General features: G+C 43.6%; 1 long non-coding RNA gene across 2 annotated transcripts in view; it reads right to left on the bottom strand.

Annotated features, from left to right (window-relative positions):
* LOC130297412 (uncharacterized) overlaps positions 1–19,722 on the bottom strand; it is a 123,124-nt gene that overhangs the window by 101,785 nt on the left and 1,617 nt on the right. Inside the window, exons 1-2 of one of the 2 annotated variants that reach the window (XR_008849515.1) lie at positions 7,812–7,904; positions 4,246–4,336 (exon numbers count right to left, since the gene is read on the bottom strand). This is a non-coding gene — a long non-coding RNA (uncharacterized LOC130297412). Of the gene's footprint in view, positions 1–4,245; positions 4,337–7,811; positions 7,905–19,722 lie in introns of those variants that run through there. The other variant, XR_008849517.1, reaches the window with a different exon arrangement.

Below are 19,722 nucleotides of genomic sequence, written 5' to 3'. Positions count from 1 at the left end.
CCCCAACCCTGGATTGGTCCACAGGGGAGATCAAGAGCTGGGGTACCTCTTGTTCCAAGGACTGCCTTAAACCGGTTCCCAGTACTCCCTGCCGTGACCCTGTGGTTCCCCCTGTAACCGGTCTCCCTAAGGTCTTTATGGACTCTGCCTGCCATAAGAAGTGCCTCTCCCCCCCTCCCAGTCCAGTCAGGCAAGCCTTGGTGCCTCCTCATGGCCCCCGTCCTGGTGTCACACTGCCCCGTGCCAGGCCTCGCCCTCTGCCCTCCCTCCCCATTCCCACTCCTGCTGTACTGCCTGCCGTTGAGGAAACCCTCCATTCCTTCCCGGTGTCCTCATCCCAGGGGAGGCAGTTACCGGACAAAGAGAAGGGGAGACCTAAGGGGGGGGGGTACTGTTACGCCTAGCGCTCCGGGTCCCCGCTCCTCCCCGGAGCGCTTACGGCGTCTCTCTCTCCGCAGCGCCCCGGTCGGTCCCGCTGACCGGGAGCGCTGCACTGTCTTGGCCGTCGGGGATGCGATTCGCACAGCGGGACGCGCCCGCTCGCGAATCGCATCCCAGGTCACTTACCCGTCCCGGTCCCCTGCTGTCATGTGCTGGCGCGCGTGGCTCCGCTCTCTAGGGCGCGCGCGCGCCAGCTCCCTGAGACTTAAAGGGCCAGTGCACCAATGATTGGTGCCTGGCCCAATTAGCTTAATTGGCTTCCACCTGCTCCCAGACTATATTTGATCACTGCCCCTGCACTCCCTTGCCGGATCTTGTTGCCTTAGAGCCTAGTGAAAGCGTTACTGTGTTTGTCCATACTGTGTACTTGACCTCCTGCTATTACCTTATTGACTACGATCCTTGCTGCCTGCCCCGACCTTCTGCTACGTCCGACCTTGCTTCTGTCTACTCCCTTGTACCGTGCCTATCTTCAGCAGTCAGAGAGGTTGAGCCGTTGCTAGTGGATACGACCTGGTCACTACCGCCGCAGCAAGACCATCCCGCTTTGCAGCGGGCTCTGGTGAATACCAGTAGTGACTTAGAACCGGTCCACTAGCACGGTCCACGCCAATCCCTCTCTGGCACAGAGGATCCACCTCCTGCCAGCCGGCATCGTGACAAGAAGCTTGATGTGAACTGGAGGCGCTGCTAGCCTTTTTGTGCTCAGGTGCGGGTGAATGGATATGAGCGCTGTTAACCTGTGTTTTGGACTGACTACACATCCTCCTCCTCTCAGTAGAGAAGCGGCCAATAACTACAATTCCTTTTCCACTCAGTAGAGAAGCTCCAACTGACTACACTTCCTCCTCCTCTCAGTAGTGAAGCTAGATCAGGGCAATTAGTTTGCTATGAGGATTTGATCCTACTCTGGACAGTTCCTGACACGGACAAAGGTGTCAGCAGAGAGCACTGTGGTCAGACAACTTCCTCTGCAGCTGATAAGTACTGGAAGGATTAAGATTTTTAAATAGAAATAATTTACAAATCTGTATAACTTTCCGGAACCAGTTGTTTTTCCTCTGGTGTACCCCTTTAAAGGGAAATGTCATTTACATAGTCCTAGGTTGAAGGTCTATGGGCCACGTTATGGTTACTGATATCAAGGATTAGAAATATTTGCCGGCTTTCATCAAGGCCAAAAATAGCCTGGAAATGATTATAGAAAATGGTTGACTGCCATGTCTGGAGTTGCAGAAGAGCATGGCAGGGAAGTATCATTTACTCTCGTAACAAGCCTCCGCTGAACAGTGCTAAATCCAGCGTGCACCAAGAGAGGACACTGTATCAAAGGTCGCGCAGGCGGTAAAGCCTCTTCGGGAACAAAAATCAGCAAGTTCAGTGTTTTGTTGGAAGGATCCTACCCAGGTTACGGCTTCCTTTCCCACATATTTCTGTCAGCCAGACATGGCTGTAATTTATATTTTCGGGAGGGAGCTGCATTCCAGTTTTGACAGATGTTGGTTTAATCTGCAAAAATATATCTTTACACCTGCGATATCACCCTGTATGATTCCCCTAAAACTTATCGACTCCCTGATAAGAGCACACTTGGTTGAAGGCCAAGATCCAGGCATTTAAAGAGGTTATCCAGGAAAAAAAATTATATTTATATCAACTGGCGCCAGAAAGTTAAACAGATTTGTAAATGACTTCCATTAAAAAAATCTTAATCCTTTCAGTACTTATGAGCTGCTGAAGTTGAGTTGTTCTTTTCTGTCTAAGTGCTCTCGGATGACACCTGTCTCGGAAACTGTCCAGAGTAGAAGCAAATCCCCATAGCAAACCTCTTCTACTGTGCAGTTACCGAGGCAAGCAGAGATGTCAGCAGAGAGCACTGTTGCCAGACAGAAAAATCAACTGAAAACTCAACTTCAGCAGCTGATAATTATTGGAAAGATTAAGTTTTTTTAAGAGAAGTCATTTACAAATCGGTTCAACTTTCTGGAGCATGTTGATATAAAAAAAAAAATTTTAATCTTGGAATGCCCCTTTAACTGAGTGATAACATCTTAAAGGGGTATTCCAGGGAAATAAAATGTATCCCCTATCCGTAGGATAGGGAATAGGTTTCTGATTGCCTGGGGTCCTATAGCTGGGGACCCCTGTAATCTCTGGTATGGGGTTCAGCTTCTCACCCCTGTCCTCGGCACCCTCTGGCCCACACCCTCGGAGATGGCCTTCAGTGAAGTCCGTCTCCGAGGGTGGGCACCAAAGAGAGCCAGCGGTAGGTGAGTAGCGGCCCCCATACAGGAGATCGGGGGGCTCCAATCTCTGGGGCTGTGGATAGGGGATACGTTTTATTTCTATGGAGTACCCCTTTAAATCTCTTCTCTGCCTATGTCCCAGGATGAGCAGATAACCTGTCTATGGAGAGAAAAATTCTGCATTACCTGTGTTTGTTTCAACAGAAATAGAAAAATTGTCATTATTTTACAGGCAGTAAAGAGGTAGAAAAAAGAGAACCCCCCCCCCCTTATTGTTTTGTTAGGGTAGCACTGGCGACAGGGTGACCTTAGTGCTATCACTACTGTTATTAAGCCCCTGAGTCTCCATGGTGCTTGGCTATTTCTGATTCTCTCCTTTCAGGAGGCTGAAACAGAGCTGGCCTTTTTTTTTTTCCAGCAGTACACACACAGAGTTTTCCTCCCTTTCATCTCTGGCCAACCACAGTACAGCACATAAACTGGCTGAAGTGGCTGGCACTGTGCTGGGGAAATTTACTACAGTAAACTACTAAGTGGCACGCAGAGGCCAAAGAGCTTAAGCTAAGTTTACACTGCATTGTGTTCGGTCTCGTTCTGGGTGCGTTCAGCTCTTTTTTTTTTTTTTTTTTGCACCAAATGGACCCAAAACTTGTCAGAGCACAACTGGCACCATTGGGTCCCAACGAATCCCATTGATCTAAATGGGGTCCATTGGGGATCCGGTACTGACGCCCCTTCACTTAGTCCAGAGTAGGGACCATAATGTTTTAACAATGATAGTCAGACAAAGACCAGAACTATCTTCATACCCCTAAAGTATTTAAAAAGAAACACAAACCTCGCTTCTCTATCCATCCTACTCATGAAAACGATATACCCTGCTACCCCATGAAATGTAACACTAGTACAGCCTGCACACATTTCTTAGTCAATCCAGAGTTCTGTGGCTGCCGGCTTACCCGGCGCAGAAATCTAAGCCAGCAATGTGCAGGCAGAACAGGGGATCGGTGCAGGAAGGGAGGCGGAGGTAAGTAAGTAACTGTTTTTTTTAAAAGGGTTACTCCGCCCCTAGACCTCTTATTGGATAGGGGATAAGATGTCTGATCTCTGCAGCACCCAGCATTCGGTTAGAATGCTAGGTGCGGCCGATGGGGGTCGTGATGTCATGATCACGCCCCTCTTGACGTCATGCCACGCCCCCTAAATGCAAGTCTATGGAGGGGGCGTGGCAGCTGCCTTCTATAGACTTGCCTTGAGGGGGGCGTGACGTGACATCATGACACCTTGCCACCTGCCCTAAGCGTTCGTAACATTTTGAGGCAGTGGAGTACCCCTTTAAGGATGGACGCTTATTGCAAAGGGTTGACAAAAACCTAGGTGCCACCACAAAAATTTCACAAATATTTTTCCCTTTTTCAACCCAAATCTCATCCTCTTCTACAGGCTAGATAATATAGCTGTACTGCACCGAATACAACCAGAAGAGTAGGATTAATCTTGTCCATGTAAAGACAGATAACACATCCCCGTTTCTGCAGCACTATAGACGCGCCATTACCCATCTGTTCTTCTCAGTCGGGTGCAGTGACTGCGCGCAGTCTTTTTCTTGTACACTCAGCGTTTTGCGTTCAAGACACTTCTTCTTTCAGCTACACAGAATTCCACATGAAAAAAAAAATAGGAAGACGACATTAGACAATACTCCCTGAATATAATACTGCCACACACTACAATCTCTGAATATAATACTGCCACACACTGCAATCTCTGAATATAATACTGCCACACACTACAATCTCTGAATATAATACTGCCACACACTACAATCTCTTAATATAATACTGCCACACACTACAATCTCTGAATATAATACTGCCACACCCTGCAATCTCTGAATATAATACTGCCACACACTACAATCTCTTAATATAATACTGCCACACACTACAATCTCTGAATATAATACTGCCACACCCTGCAATCTCTGAATATAATACTGCCACACACTACAATCTCTGAATATAATACTGCCACACACTACAATCTCTGAATATAATACTGCCACACACTGCAATCTCTGAATATAATACTGCCACACACTACAATCTCTGAATATAATACTGCCACACACTACAATCTCTGAATATAATACTGCCACACCCTGCAATCTCTGAATATAATACTGCCACACACTACAATCTCTGAATATAATACTGCCACACACTACAATCTCTGAATATAATACTGCCACACACTGCAATCTCTGAATATAATACTGCCACACACTACAATCTCTGAATATAATACTGCCACACACTACAATCTCTTAATATAATACTGCCACACACTACAATCTCTGAATATAATACTGCCACTCACTACAATCTCTAAATATAATACTGCCACTCACTACAATCTCTGAATATAATACTGCCACACACTACAATCTCTGAATATAATACTGCCACACACTACAATCTCTGAATATATTACTGCCACACACTGCAATCTCTGAATATAATACTGCCACACACTGCAATCTCTGAATATAATACTGCCCCACACTGCAATCTCTGAATATAATGCTGCCACACACTACAATCTCTTAATATAATACTGCCACACACTATACTCCCTGAATATAATACTGCCACACACTACAATCTCTGAATATAATACTGCCACACACTGCAATCTCTGAATATAATACTGCCACACACTGCAATCTCTGAATATAATACTGCCACACACTACAATCTCTGAATATAATGCTGCCACACACTACAATCTCTGAATATAATACTGCCACACACTACAATCTCTGAATATAATACTGCCACACACTACAATCTCTGAATATCATACTGCCACACACTAAAATCTCTTAATATAATACTGCCACACACTACAATCTCTTAATATAATACTGCCACATACTACAATCTCTTAATATAATACTGCCACACACTATACTCCCTGGATATAATACTGCCACACACTACAATCTCTTAATATAATACTGCCACACACTACAATCTCTGAATATAATACTGCCACACACTACAATCTCTTAATATAATAGTGCCATACACTACAATCTCTTAATAAAATACTGCCACACACTATACTCCCTGGATATAATACTGCCACACACTACAATCTCTGAATATAATACTGCCACACACTACAATCTCTGAATATAATACTGCCACACACTGCAATCTCTGAATATAATACTGCCACACCCTGCAATCTCTGAATATAATACTGCCACACACTACAATCTCTGAATATAATACTGCCACACACTACAATCTCTGAATATATTACTGCCACACACTACAATCTCTGACTATAATGCTGCCACACACTATACTCCCTGGATATAATACTGCCACACACTACAAACTCTGAATATAATACTGCCACACACTATACTCCCTGGATATAATACTGTCACACACTACAAACTCTGAATATAATACTGTCACACACTACAAACTCTGAATATAATACTGCCACACACTACAAACTCTGAATATAATACTTCCACTTGCTGTGCTTCCTGAATATAACCCTTTCGGAAACCGTGGCTCCTGGATATGATCCTGCCACACATTGCACCCTCTGAATATAATACTACCACACACTGTATCCTCTGAATATAATACTACCACACATTGCACCCTCTGAATATAATACTACCACACACTGTATCCTCTGAATATAATACTACCACACATTGAACCCTCTGAATATAATACTGCCACACACTGTATCCTCTGAATTTAACATTTCCACACACTGCACCCTCTGATTATAACCCTTCCGTATACTGTTCCCACTGAATATAATACTGCCACACACTGTACCCTCTCAAAATAACCTTTTCAGACACTATGTCCTCTAAATATAACACCGCCACACATTGCACTCTCTGAATACAATACTGCCACATACTGTAGCCCCTAAAACCGTGGCACCTCCAAAAATTCCTTATAATATACAACATACCCCTGAAACTCAATACACATTGCCTCCCCTGATAACCATTAAAATGCACTGTGCCACATAAATGGATTAATTGTATACTGTGTCTCATAAATTGATTCATTATATACTGTGCCCCCATAAGAAAATTATACACTAAATAAATAAATTCTATACTGTGCCCCATAAATGGATTAATTATATACTGTACCCCCCATAAATTAATTCTATACTGTGCCCCCATAAATGATTTATATACTGTGCCCCCATAAATGAATTATATACTGTGCCCCATAAATGAATTATATACTGTTCCCATAAATTAATTCTATACTGTGCCCCGTAAATGGGTTAATTATTTACTGTGCCCCATAAATGAATTATATGCTGTGCCCCATAAATGGATTATATACTGTGCCCAATAAATGGATTAATTATATACTGTGCCCCCTAAAATAATTATATATTGTGCCCCCATAACTGATTTATATACTGTGTCCCATAAATGGATCAATTATATACTATGTCCCCATAAATGAATTATATACTGTGCCCCATAAATAGATTAATTAGATACTGTGCCCTCATAAATTGATTAATTATATTCTGTGCCCCAATAAATACTGTGCCCACATAAATGGATTAATTATATACTGTTCCCCCATAAATGGACGCATTTTATAATGTACTTTCAGTTTTGGTGAGTGCCACAGAAATAATCGGGAAAAAGTGATTAACCTCCTGATAGGGAAATTCCAGAGAAAGTCCCAATATAATCGAAATCGTTCATTGGGGAGTTTGCTTTGTAATGAATTTCTGTGCAGGAGCCAAGCTTACTAAGCAGCATCTGAATGAATTTGGGCTAGCAGTGAGGGATGGTTGGCTCCGGCCCAGGCCCACTCCTTTGGGTATAGTAACTGAAGTAAATTTGTGTCCCCTCAGAATTCAGGTTACATTTTAGGCTCAGTAGTCACAATTCCCAGTACAGAGTTCCCTTTTATGCATGAGAGGAGGTTTGGTCACTATGTAAGCTATATACAGGTTAAAGACCCTAGGGGTGGATATGACTGAATTCACTCCTCTATCAGATAAAGAGTTAATATTGGAACACACAATCCAAGTTTTCATACTCACCTACATGACGATCCGCCCTAAACGACGGACCCCCAACTTGGCGACAGTACCTACTCTGAGTAATGTGCAGGGCGCAACAATGTAAAAAAAAAAAACTATGAAACAAACACAGCACAACAGTCAGGGAACAGATCAGAACACGATGGGTGAAACAGGCACAGACAAAACATAGGGAGGGAACAAACAGACAGATGAAGAGAAGTAAGGCAAGTCAAAACAAAGATAGCAGCGCGGTACAGAATCAGAAGGCAGAAGGGAAGTCAGGTCACAAACCAAAGAAGTGAATGCAGGATGCACAGTAACACAATCGATACAGAACCAGTGCAAGAAAGAGTTCTATATAATGTAAGGCAAAGGTCTCCAAACTGTAACCCTCCATCTGTTGCAAAACTACAACTCCCAGCATGCCAGGACAGCCAACGGCTGTCCTGGCATGCTGGGGAGTTGTAGTTTTGCAACAGCTGGAGGTCCACAGTTTGGTGACTGCTGATATGAATCTCCGAAATCCATCGTAAATCCACCGCTGCCCCCGTAATCTAAAAAAAATGAAAACTTCACACGCATTTCTGCTTTCAGAGCTTGTGCATTTTCCACCTCGAAAGCAATCTACGCCGTGTTAACCGAGACGAAGGGATTCCTGATGTAGAACTTGGAACCTGATAACAATTCTTTACAATTTTCCTTTAACCATTCCATGACCAAAGACTTTACTCTTCACCTTTACCCTTCACCCCCCCCCCCCCCCCACTTTCAGTGCCAGGCTTAGTTTGGCAGAATTGTGTCTATATATCTGTCTTTATATCTCATATCTATCTTATTTCTGTTTGTCTTGTCCTGTTCTGATCCTGGTTGTTGTTACTGCTGAACCCACAAAGCTTCCTTAGATAGATTTCAGCGGTGGCCAAACCGTGGCTTACAGCTCCCCTCCAGTCCCCCTATAAAAAGGCACCGCAACTTTAATGCAGCAGCCCTCTTCACTGACAGGGGCTGCTGGTAGCATATGTGCTGTGTTTAGGCACATCTGCTTAAGGAAGCCGACCAGTGATGTCAGCTGACCGTAACATACCTCTCTCTCTCTGCCCATCAAAAGAGGAGCCAAAGCAGAATAGCCTCTCTGATGTCCACTAGGTAAGTAACTTCATTGGGGGGTATAAAGGGGGCTCCTACTACCTACATGAGGCCGCTGCTACAGGGAGCTGTTACTACTCTCAGGGGGCTCATGCTACTTCAGGGGATTGCTACTATATACAGGGGCTGCTGCTTCTACAGGTGAGTTGTTACTACTACAGGGGACTTCTACTAATACAAGGAGGCTGTTACTACTACAGGGGGGCTGCTACTACTATAGGAGGACTGCTACTACTACAGGAGAGCTGCTGCTACTACAGTAGGGTTATTACTACAGGGGACTTCTACTAATACAAGGGGGCTGTTACTATTACAGGAGGGCTGCTGCTACTACTGTTACTACAGGGGGACTGCTACTACTACAGGAGAACTGCTACTACTACTACTACTACAGGGGGACTGCTACTACTACAGGAGAATTGCTACTACTACTACTACTACAGGGGGCTGCTGCTACTACTGTTACTACAGGGGGACTGCTACTACTACAGGAGAACTGCTACTACTACTACTACTACAGGGGGACTGCTACTACTACAGGAGAATTGCTACTACTACTACTACTACTACAGGGGGCTGCTGCTACAACTACAGGAGAACTGCTACTACTACAGGGGGCTGCTACTACTACAGGAGAGCTGCTGCTACTACAGGGGGATGCTACTACTACAGGGGGATGCTACTACTACAGTAGGGCTGCTACTACTACAGGGGAGTTCTACTAATACAAGGGGGCTGTTACTACTACAGGGGGCTGTTACTACTACAGGATGGCTGCTACTACTACTGTTACTACAGAGGGACTGTTACTAATACAGGAGAACTGCTGCTACTACTACTACTTCTACTACAGGGGGACTGCTGCTACTACTACAGGATAATTGCTACTACTTCTACTACTACTACAGGGGGCTGCTACTACTACAGGAGAACTGCTGCTACTACAACTACTACTACTACTACTACTACTACTACTAAAGGGGGCTGCTACTACGACAGGAGAACTGCTACTACTACTACTACTACTACTACTACTACAGTGGGCTGCTGCTACTACTACAGGAGGGCTACTACAGGGGGCTTTCACTAAAGTGGGCTGCTACTACAGGGGGATGCTGCTACTACTCCAGGAGGGCTGCCTCTACTACAAGGGTGCTGCTGCTGCTGCTACTACTATAGGGGGCTACAACCACAGGGGGCTGCTGAGGCTGTTATATCTATCTCTATGGATTTTCCTGGAAGTCTCAGCAGGGGGTTTCTGTGTGTTAGGAAAGTGTTAAAATTGTATGGAAAAGAACAATGAATCAGTAACTTATGTCTCCAATGGACATGAAACTCTTGGAAAAATACTTAGTAATTTATTATATATATATATATATATATATATATATATATATATAACCAGGCAGCAAAATCAGAGTTATGGCTCATTTATTAACCCCTTAATGACGCTGTGATTTTTCACTTTTTCCTCCTTTTGTCTTTCAAAATTCATAACTCTTTTAATGTTCCATTGTAGTGTCCCAGTACGGGATATGGTCCCAAATGATCCTTCTGTCCTGTCAGGTTACCCAGAGAACCCAGTAACCAGGTGACCTCTCTAGTGACCTATGGGCTCTTTGCACAGCCCCCCTATATAAGATGTATATAGTATTTATACTGTTCACGCTCATGGCATTGATAATGTTTATATGCTCATGGCATTGAGAATGTTTATATGCTCATGGCATTGATAATGTTTATACGCTCATGGCATCAAGACTGTTCATATGCTCATGGTATTTTTGTTTATGCGCTTATGGTATTTAGACTGTTCATACGCTCATGGCTTATGTGGTTCACACACTCACAGTATTATCCTGATCATACGTGCATGGCTTTTCACTGTCCATTTGCTCGTGACATTGGTGCTGGTCATGCGTTCGCGGCATTCATGCTTTCATGCGCTGGTGGCATTGTGCCGTCGTGCGCACGTGGCGTTGGGTTGTGCGCTCATGGCATTCAAAAATGGAGGAGAGCATTCCTAGATACTGGTTTTCTAAACTCCAGTACCGATGCCTGAGGATTTAGCCCCGCTGTCTGTCTGTCTCATTTGGTCCATGTACCTTGCACTGTCTTTGCTGTTCACCTATTTATGAATAAAGACACCATGAAGTGAACCTTCTGAAGCCTTGTGAGTGTCCTTGATTTCTATTTCTTGTGGATATATGCATTTATACTGTCGTGCACTCGTGGTGTTTGTACTGTCATTTGCTCATGGTATTATGCTGTTCATACACTCATAGTATTCATACTGTTCAGATGCTCATGGCATTTATACTGTTTATACACTTATAGCATTTATACTGTTCACACACTCATGGCTTTTGTATTGATCACACACTCATGGCATTCATACTGTTTATGCGCTCATGGCGTTTGTACTGTTCATACGCTCACAGCATTCCTACTGTCATACGCTTATAGCATTTATACTGTTCATATGCTCGTAGCATTCATTTGTCATACCCTCATGGCATTTATACTGTTCATACACTTGTACTGTTCATACACTCACGGCGTGCATTCTGTCATATGGTCATGGCATTTATACTGTTTCATATGCTCATGGCATTCATACTGTCATGCGATCATGACATTTATACTGTTATACACGCACAGCATTTATGCTGTTCATACACTCGTGGCATTTGCATTGTCCTTGCGCTCTCGAGGTTCATACATTCACTTTATTCATGCTACACAAGCGCTCTTGACGTTTGGGCTGCACGTGCGCTTGCAGCATTGGTGTTCATGCACCCATGGTGTTTGTGCTTTGCATGCGCCCGGGGTAGTTGGGTCCACGCTCGTGGCGTGTGTGCTGCGCATGGGCTCATAGTATTTATATTGTACACATGTTCATAGCTTTTACGATACTTTTGCTGGTATCGTTTAGACAGCATATTTGGTATCTTTGGTACTTTCATGTTTATTATATTCATAATATTTATAGTACTACACTGTGAGCAATGGTAGAATTTCATGTTCTTTTACACTGTACAGTCGTACACAGCATTTATACTGTACATAGGTTCTTAGCGTCCATATCAGTCATAAATCTGTTTTCTTTGTACAGATAGGTTTAATTACAGACATTGGTTCGAGAATTACCTGCATACTCTACATATAGATAAGCTCACTACATTACTATAGCCGGCTCTCCACCTATGTGTTAGACATTTTGAAATCACGCATATGTTTTCCAGTTGTGTTACCATGGTTGCTAGTTCAGTACAAGTTCCAGCTATGTATTACTAGTTGATATGTTACACTAATAGCATTTGTTTCACATATGTCACCATGTACGTCTCACCCATTTGTTAGCATTGGAATCAGCTTGTCATGTTACACTCAGCATCTACCTTACTACCTTTTCCAGGGGTATGCACTACTTTACTAGTGGTTGATATCATGGCACTCACCATATCTTCAGGAGCACGATCTGCGTATTTTGACACGTTCAGAACAATAACATCATGACACATAAGCAGTTGCATACCATCATACCTGCCATGTCTGCAGGGGGACGCATTGCGTAGTTGTGGTTACTGACATGTCTTCAGAGCAACAACATCTTGACACATTGGTGGTTGTATACCCTTCATACCTGCCACGTCTGCAGGCTCGATGATTACGCAAAGACCTATCCCGTATGCAGGCACAATGGTTATGCAAAGACCTATCACGTCTACAGGCATGGTGGCTGCACAAAGACCTGTCATGTCTACAGGCATGATGGTTACACAAAGACCTGTCACGTCTACAGGCATGGTGGCTGCACAAAGACCTGTCACGTCTACCGGCACGATGGTTACACAAAGACCTGTTACGTCTACAGGTACGATGGTTACGCAAAGACCTGTCATGGCTACAGGCACGAGGGCTACTACCGGATGGGGCTGCTATGGGGCACTTGGAAAGCAACGGCCCTGTCCTGATTTATCCCATTCCTTTTTGTATTGGTATAAAACTGTGCAATCCTCCCTCTCTAGAGAACTGCATTGTCAGCAAATAAATGGAGGGGGCGGGGGGTATGAAAACCAGAAAACAGGACAAGGGTCAAAAACAGGAGAGCAACACAGTACAAAATCAGAGACAGAACAAACAACAGGCAGAGGTCAAACCAAGAGTTATATCAGGTCAAAATGTTCAGGGAACAAGGAAACGGTCAGGATCCGGGAAAAGCTCAGTACTACAGAATGCTAGTGAAGGCCAGTCATGGGCGTCTGCACGGGACGCTGACAACAGGCTCTGATTGGCCCAGGTCTCAGCTTCCTGATTGGCCTGCTCCTCCTGCCCATCGCAGGGACAGGCGGCACAATGCCATAGGAATAGCATAAGTTCCCCTGACAACTGTGTGGCATAGAAGCCATGACCAGACCCAGCATGGGAGCATGGCCAGGTAAGATCCCGATGGATAATTTTTGTAAGAAAGGACGGATTGCAGGTTGCCAGCACCTCCACTGGTGACATGAAGTACTACACCTTTGTTATCAAAACCGATAGCCCAGACAGGTCCTCCAAAGCAAGATACACTCTTTGTAACCCCTTACTGCTCTAGCTAATCCATGAAAGTCGTAAGAGGGGACACCCACCACCTAATTAACCCCTAACACCCCAATATATTTGAGAAGGGTTATTCTAAGCCGGACAACCAGTTTCTTTCCCCTTGTTCTTAGCGCTAAAGTAAACAACTCCCATTTCTTGCAGCCCATCATAATATCCTGTTCTACAAAAAACAAACATGTTTTTACAATTTATAAGTGACCCCGAATATTTTTGTAATAGGCTCTGTGATAGAACAACATCCTTATGGTTTATTTCTTAAGATCATACGAATTGCCAACAAAAACAATTCTAAACAACTGTCTGAAATGAAATGAATAAAATTCTTGTAGAAGATAAATGCTTGGTAACAGGGGTGTAACCAGAAATATTTGGGACCTACAGCCAAAGGGTGATAAAGATTCTTCTTATCCACCAGAAGAGGACTCGAGACGGCTACCCAAGAGTATTAAAAAAGAAACACGTCGAGTGACTAATGTCAGCATAACGAGAATCCAGGGTATAGGTGACAGATATAAGAAAAGGGACTAATTCAAAGTAATTAAAGGGGTATTCACGTATTTCTTCCGTTAGCCTTTGAGCCCATGATGCCAAAAAAATTTAAAATATTGTACTATTTTTCCCACGAGCCCTGATGCCCCATATAGCAGTGTGGCTTCCCTACTGTCCCTGGTTAGTGTATCTGTACTTGTGATTGTCACGATTCGGCTCACAGGTAGTGGATCCTCTGTGTCAGCGAGGGATTGGCGTGGACCGTGCTAGTGGACCGGTTCTAAGAGGCTACTGGTTTTCACCAGAGCCCGCCGCAAAGCGGGATGGTCTTGCTGCGGCAGTAGCAACCAGGTCGTATCCACTAGCAACGGCTCAACCTCGCTGACTGCTGAGAAGGCGTGGGACAGAAGGACTAGGCAGAGGCAAGGTCAGACGTAGCAGAAGGTCGGGGGCAGGCGGCAAGGTTCGTAGTCAGGATGGATAGCAAGGGTTCAGGTAACACAGGCTTTGGACACACTAAACGCTTTCACTGGCACAAGGCAACAAGATCCGGCAAGGGGGTGCAAGGGAGGAGATCAGATATAGCCAGGGAGCAGGTGGAAGCCAATTAAGCTAATTGGGCCAGGCACCAATCTCAGAGAGCTGGCGCGCGCGCGCCCTAGAGAGCGGAGCCGCGCGCGCCAGCACATGACAGCAGGGGACCGGGACGGGTAAGTGACCTGGGATGCGATTCGCGAGCGGGCGTGTCCCGCTGTGCGAATCGCATCCCCGACGGCCATGACAGTGCAGCGCTCCCGGTCAGCGGGACTGACCGGGGCGCTGCAGGGAGAGAGACGCCGTGAGCGCTTCGGGGAGGAGCGGGGACCCGGAGCGCTAGGCGTAACAGTGATCAACTGGTGCCAGAAAGGTATACAGATTTGTAAATTACTTCTATATTAAAATCCTAATCCTTCTAGTACTTATCAGCTGCTGTATGCTCCAGAGGAAGTTATGTTGTTCTTTCCAGTCTGACCACAGTGCTCTCTGCTGACACCTCTGTCCTTGTCATAAACTGTCCAGAGCCGGAGGGGTTTGCTATGGGGATTTGTTCTTGCTCTGGACAGTTCCGGGCACAAACAGAGGTGGTGCTGTGGTCAGACTGGAAAGAACTGCACAACTTCCTGTGGAGCATACAACAGCTGATAAGTACTGGAAGGATTAAGATTTTTCTATAGAAGTAATTTACAAAGCTGTATAACTTTCTGGCATCAGTTGATTTTAAGGGGTTCTCTGCCTCTAGACATCATAATCCAGAATGCTGGATTCGGGCCGCCATGGTCGTGACATCATGCCATGCCCCCTAGTGATGTCACACCACACCCCCTACACTCATGTCTATGGGAGGGGGCGTAACAGCCGTCATGCCTCCTCCCATAGACATAAATGTAGGGGGCGTGGCATGATGTCACGACCACAGTGGCCCGAACCCAGCATTCTGAACATTATGTCCAGTTCGCTGGGTGCCCGCATGGAGATCGCGGGGTGTCTAAGTGGCCAGTCCCCCATGATCAGACATCTTAGAATGTCTGATCACATCTGATTAGATGTCTAGCAATGGAGTACCCCTTTAATTTTTTTTTTTTTTTTTTTGCTCCGGAGTATCCCTTTAATCAAACTTTGGGTTCACTCTCTTAGTGGGAACTGATGGGTATTCAGACAGAGGGTTAGGGCAGTGAATTGAAGGAAAGCCTAGCTACGACTCTGACGCACAGATTAGATACAGATTTTGTTATTTTGGATGTGAAGCGAGGATGGCAGCTCTGTGGAGAAAGTGTCCAAACCAGACAGCACAGTCTTGTCACATCAGTCACATTAGGTGAGACGAGGTCCCTACCGCTTGACAGTCGCAGACTGAGTTGCTCAGTGTTAGACAGGACATTTCAGGAAGTGTATTTCTAAATCACTGTTTGGGAGAATGTAGAGACTCTTCACAGTATCATATTTGGCGGATGACAAAATCCCATACAAAAAAGATAATGGAGAGTCAATGATATTAGGTAAAATGACCAAAAAGGTGACTTAAGTAATCGGTTGTCATACAGTAATGGACATGCTTACCAAGGATCTGTGCTTGTGTTGGTGGTAAATGGCCGTGTCCTGTGTCCCCCATCACACTGCTGGCTTGTTTTTGGGAAGAACTGGCTACTTCCTGTTTCTGTGGCCTCCCTTAGATTACAATTCCCAGGACCCTTTGTTTCAAGGTGGGAGGTGACTTATTTCCCTTACACACATTGGTAACCCCACCCATTGCAGCACAGCCACGCTCCCTTTGATCACATGACTTGCTCAACATCACCTGCCACATAAGCTGTTGATCTGTGCGATGATAAATGCACATGTGCGCCGGTAACATCATCAGGGGGCTGGCTTCACACATAATAGATAAAGCAGCCAAACCCCCTTTCAGCACCTGACTTGTGATGTAATGTCTCAGGCCGGACAGCAAGCTGGGAAAGGTCTGAGACAACATTCATTTTGTAAGCAGCAGAAAATGAATTTCCGGGGAAATGAAAGACAGCCTTTTTGGACTTTGCAAAAGCATCAAGACTGTGTCTCATGGACGCCTAACTGGTAAATTTAAGGGGTACTCTGGGATTTCTTATTATTTGACTATGTTACAGGGGCTGTAAAGTTAGTCTAGTTCATAATATAGTGTCTGCACCTGTGTTTGATGGTGGTCTCGCAATTCTTATGTGATCTTTGCCCTGATGTTCATTTTTAGCAGCATACAAAATGAGTGTTGCAGTTTGATCCGAGACATAACATCACTAGTAAGGGGTTGAAAGGGAGCCTGTCTGTGCTTCAATGGGTGGGGCTACCGCTGGGTGGGAGGCAGATCATTCTCCACAGGGAGAATTGTATTTTAACGCACAGCACAACATGGAAGGGCGCTCAGCTGTGCTGCAATAGGTGGGGTGACTGAAGTGTGGGAGGAAGAAAAATTACCTCACACTTACAAACAAAGGATACTGGGACTTGTAGTTGGAGTGAGGGATCTCCAACAGTAAATAGCTATTTCACAAAAAGAAAGCAGCAGCATTATAGTGGACTCACAACACAGCCATTTAGCACCAAAACAAACACAGATCCTTCCTCAACATGCCCATTACTGTCTGGTGGGTACGTACTAAAGTCACCTTATGTTGGATAACCCCTTTAAGGTCTATAGGTTAAAAAAGTTACTTTGTAAAATTGAAAACTGCCTTGGAGAAGCTGGGTTTATAGTTTTATATCATACTATGATAGGACAATATTCTGATCTAAGAGAAAAGAGAATACAAGTACCAATTGGTAACCTCAATTGATTAGGACAAAGAAATGAAGACTATAGATCAGTGGTTTACAAACTGTGGCCCTCCAGATGTTGCAAAACTACAACTCCCAGCATGCCTGGACAGCCAACGGCTGTCCAGGCATGCTGGGAGTTGTAGTTTTGCAACAGCTGAAGGGCCACAATTAAAAGACCACTGCCTTACATTGTCTAGCACTCTTCCTTGCACTAGTTCTGTCTCAATTGTGTTACTGTGTACCCTGCATTGGCTTGTGACCTGACTGCCCTTCTGCCTTCTGATTCTGTACCGCGCTGCCATCTTGGTTTTGACTTGGTTTTCTCCACTTCTCGTTATCTGTCTGTTTTTTTGTTTTTTTTTCCATTTCCTGTGTTTTGATACTGCTCTCTGCTCTGCCCCTGTTTAACCCATTGTGTCCTGGGAGCTGGAGTTTTTCAACAGCCGGAGGGGCCACAGCCTGGAGACCACTGAGATATATGAACATCTGGATGTGAAGCAGGAACAAGGACAACACTGAAGTCCCCCGCAACAAATCAGATCATTTTAGATGACCATCTAGTCCCCTTTTATCCATCCTTATGTAACTTAAAGCAGGGCAAGTCGCTGACTCAAACTTGGCGGATAATTCTTGGAACAGATGACTTCTCCGTGGGCCTCCCCCAGGACCTCTTGTCCCTTAACAGAAGATGAGATTAAGGTGATTAAATCGCTTAAACCACATAAAGCCGCAGGGCCCTGCTGGGCTGCCAAGTGAGTACTATAAAATGTTTATAGCGCTTACTCCATAAAAGAAAAAGCTGTTTCCTAAAAACTTCACGAGACGGAGGTTCTGCGCGGAGGATCTAGAAGAGAATGCCTAAATCTGGTAACTGGGGCGGTCATGGTGGGGCTTACTAACCCCACAAATGTTTTACATAATGTGCATGCAGCCCTGGTAATAATAATAATAATAATAATAATAATACAGTAAGAAACTCTATGAGAAGATAACCCAAAATGTCATTAAAAGAGTGTCCTTCTATGAGGGGGGCCACTATGCACAATATTGGGTGACCGATCAGCTCCCAAGGGCCTGACTCACAGTCCAAAAATCATCCAAAATCCAAAGCAGGGAAGCGGCTCTCCATAATGATGGGAAAGAATGTGGTTTATTCACCCATCCAGGTACAAATGCAACATTTCGATCCTACAATTGGGACCTTTTTCAAGCAATGTAAGAAGTGCTCAAACATGTCTATGGTTCCAAAACGCAATAATAAAACACACATGTTTTCTATCTCATATCTATCTATCTATCTATCTATCTCATATCTATCTATGTCATATCTATCTATCTCATATCTATCTATCTCATATCTATCTATCTCATATCTATCTCATATCTATCTCATATCTATCTATCTCATATCTATCTATCTATCTCATATCTATCTATCTATCTATATCATATCTATCTCATATCTATCTATCTCATATCTATCTCATATCTATCTCATATCTATCTCATATCTATCTATATATCTCATATCTATCTCATATCTATCTATCTATCTATCTATCTCATATGTATCTATCTATCTCATATCTATCTATCTATCTCATATCTATGTATCTATCTCATATCTATCTATCTATCTATCTATATATCTCATATCTATCTATATATCTCATATCTATCTCATATCTATCTATCTCATATCTATCTATATATCTCATATCTATCTCATATCTATCTATCTATCTCTCTCATATCTATCTATCTCATATCTATCTCATATCTATCTCATATCTATCTATCTATCTCATATCTATCTATCTATATATCTCATATCTATCTCATATCTATCTATCTATCTCATATCTATCTATCTATATATCTATCTATCTATCTATCTATCTCATATCTATCTATCTATCTATCTATATATCTATCTATCTCATATCTATCTATCTATATATCTATCTATCTCATATCTATCTATCTATCTATCTTTCTATCTATCTCATATCTATCTCATATCTATCTATCTATATCATATCTATCTCATATCTATCTATCTATCTATTTATATATCTATCTATCTCATATCTATCTATCTATCTATCTATCTATCTCATATCTATCTATCTATCTCATATCTATCTATCTATCTATCTAATATTTATCTATCTATCTCTTATCTATCTATCTCATATCTATCTCATATCTATCTCATATTTATCTCATATCTATCTATCTATATATCTCATATCTATCTATCTCATATCTATCTATCTCATATCTATCTATCTATCTCTCTCTCTCATATCTATCTCATATCTATCTATCTCATATCTATCTATCTCATATCTATCTA

Source organism: Hyla sarda, chromosome 13, assembly GCF_029499605.1.
Source record: "Hyla sarda isolate aHylSar1 chromosome 13, aHylSar1.hap1, whole genome shotgun sequence".
Taxonomy (NCBI): Eukaryota; Metazoa; Chordata; class Amphibia; order Anura; family Hylidae; genus Hyla; species Hyla sarda.
Note: the sequence above shows the minus strand (reverse complement) of the source record. Positions and strands in the feature narration are given on the sequence as shown.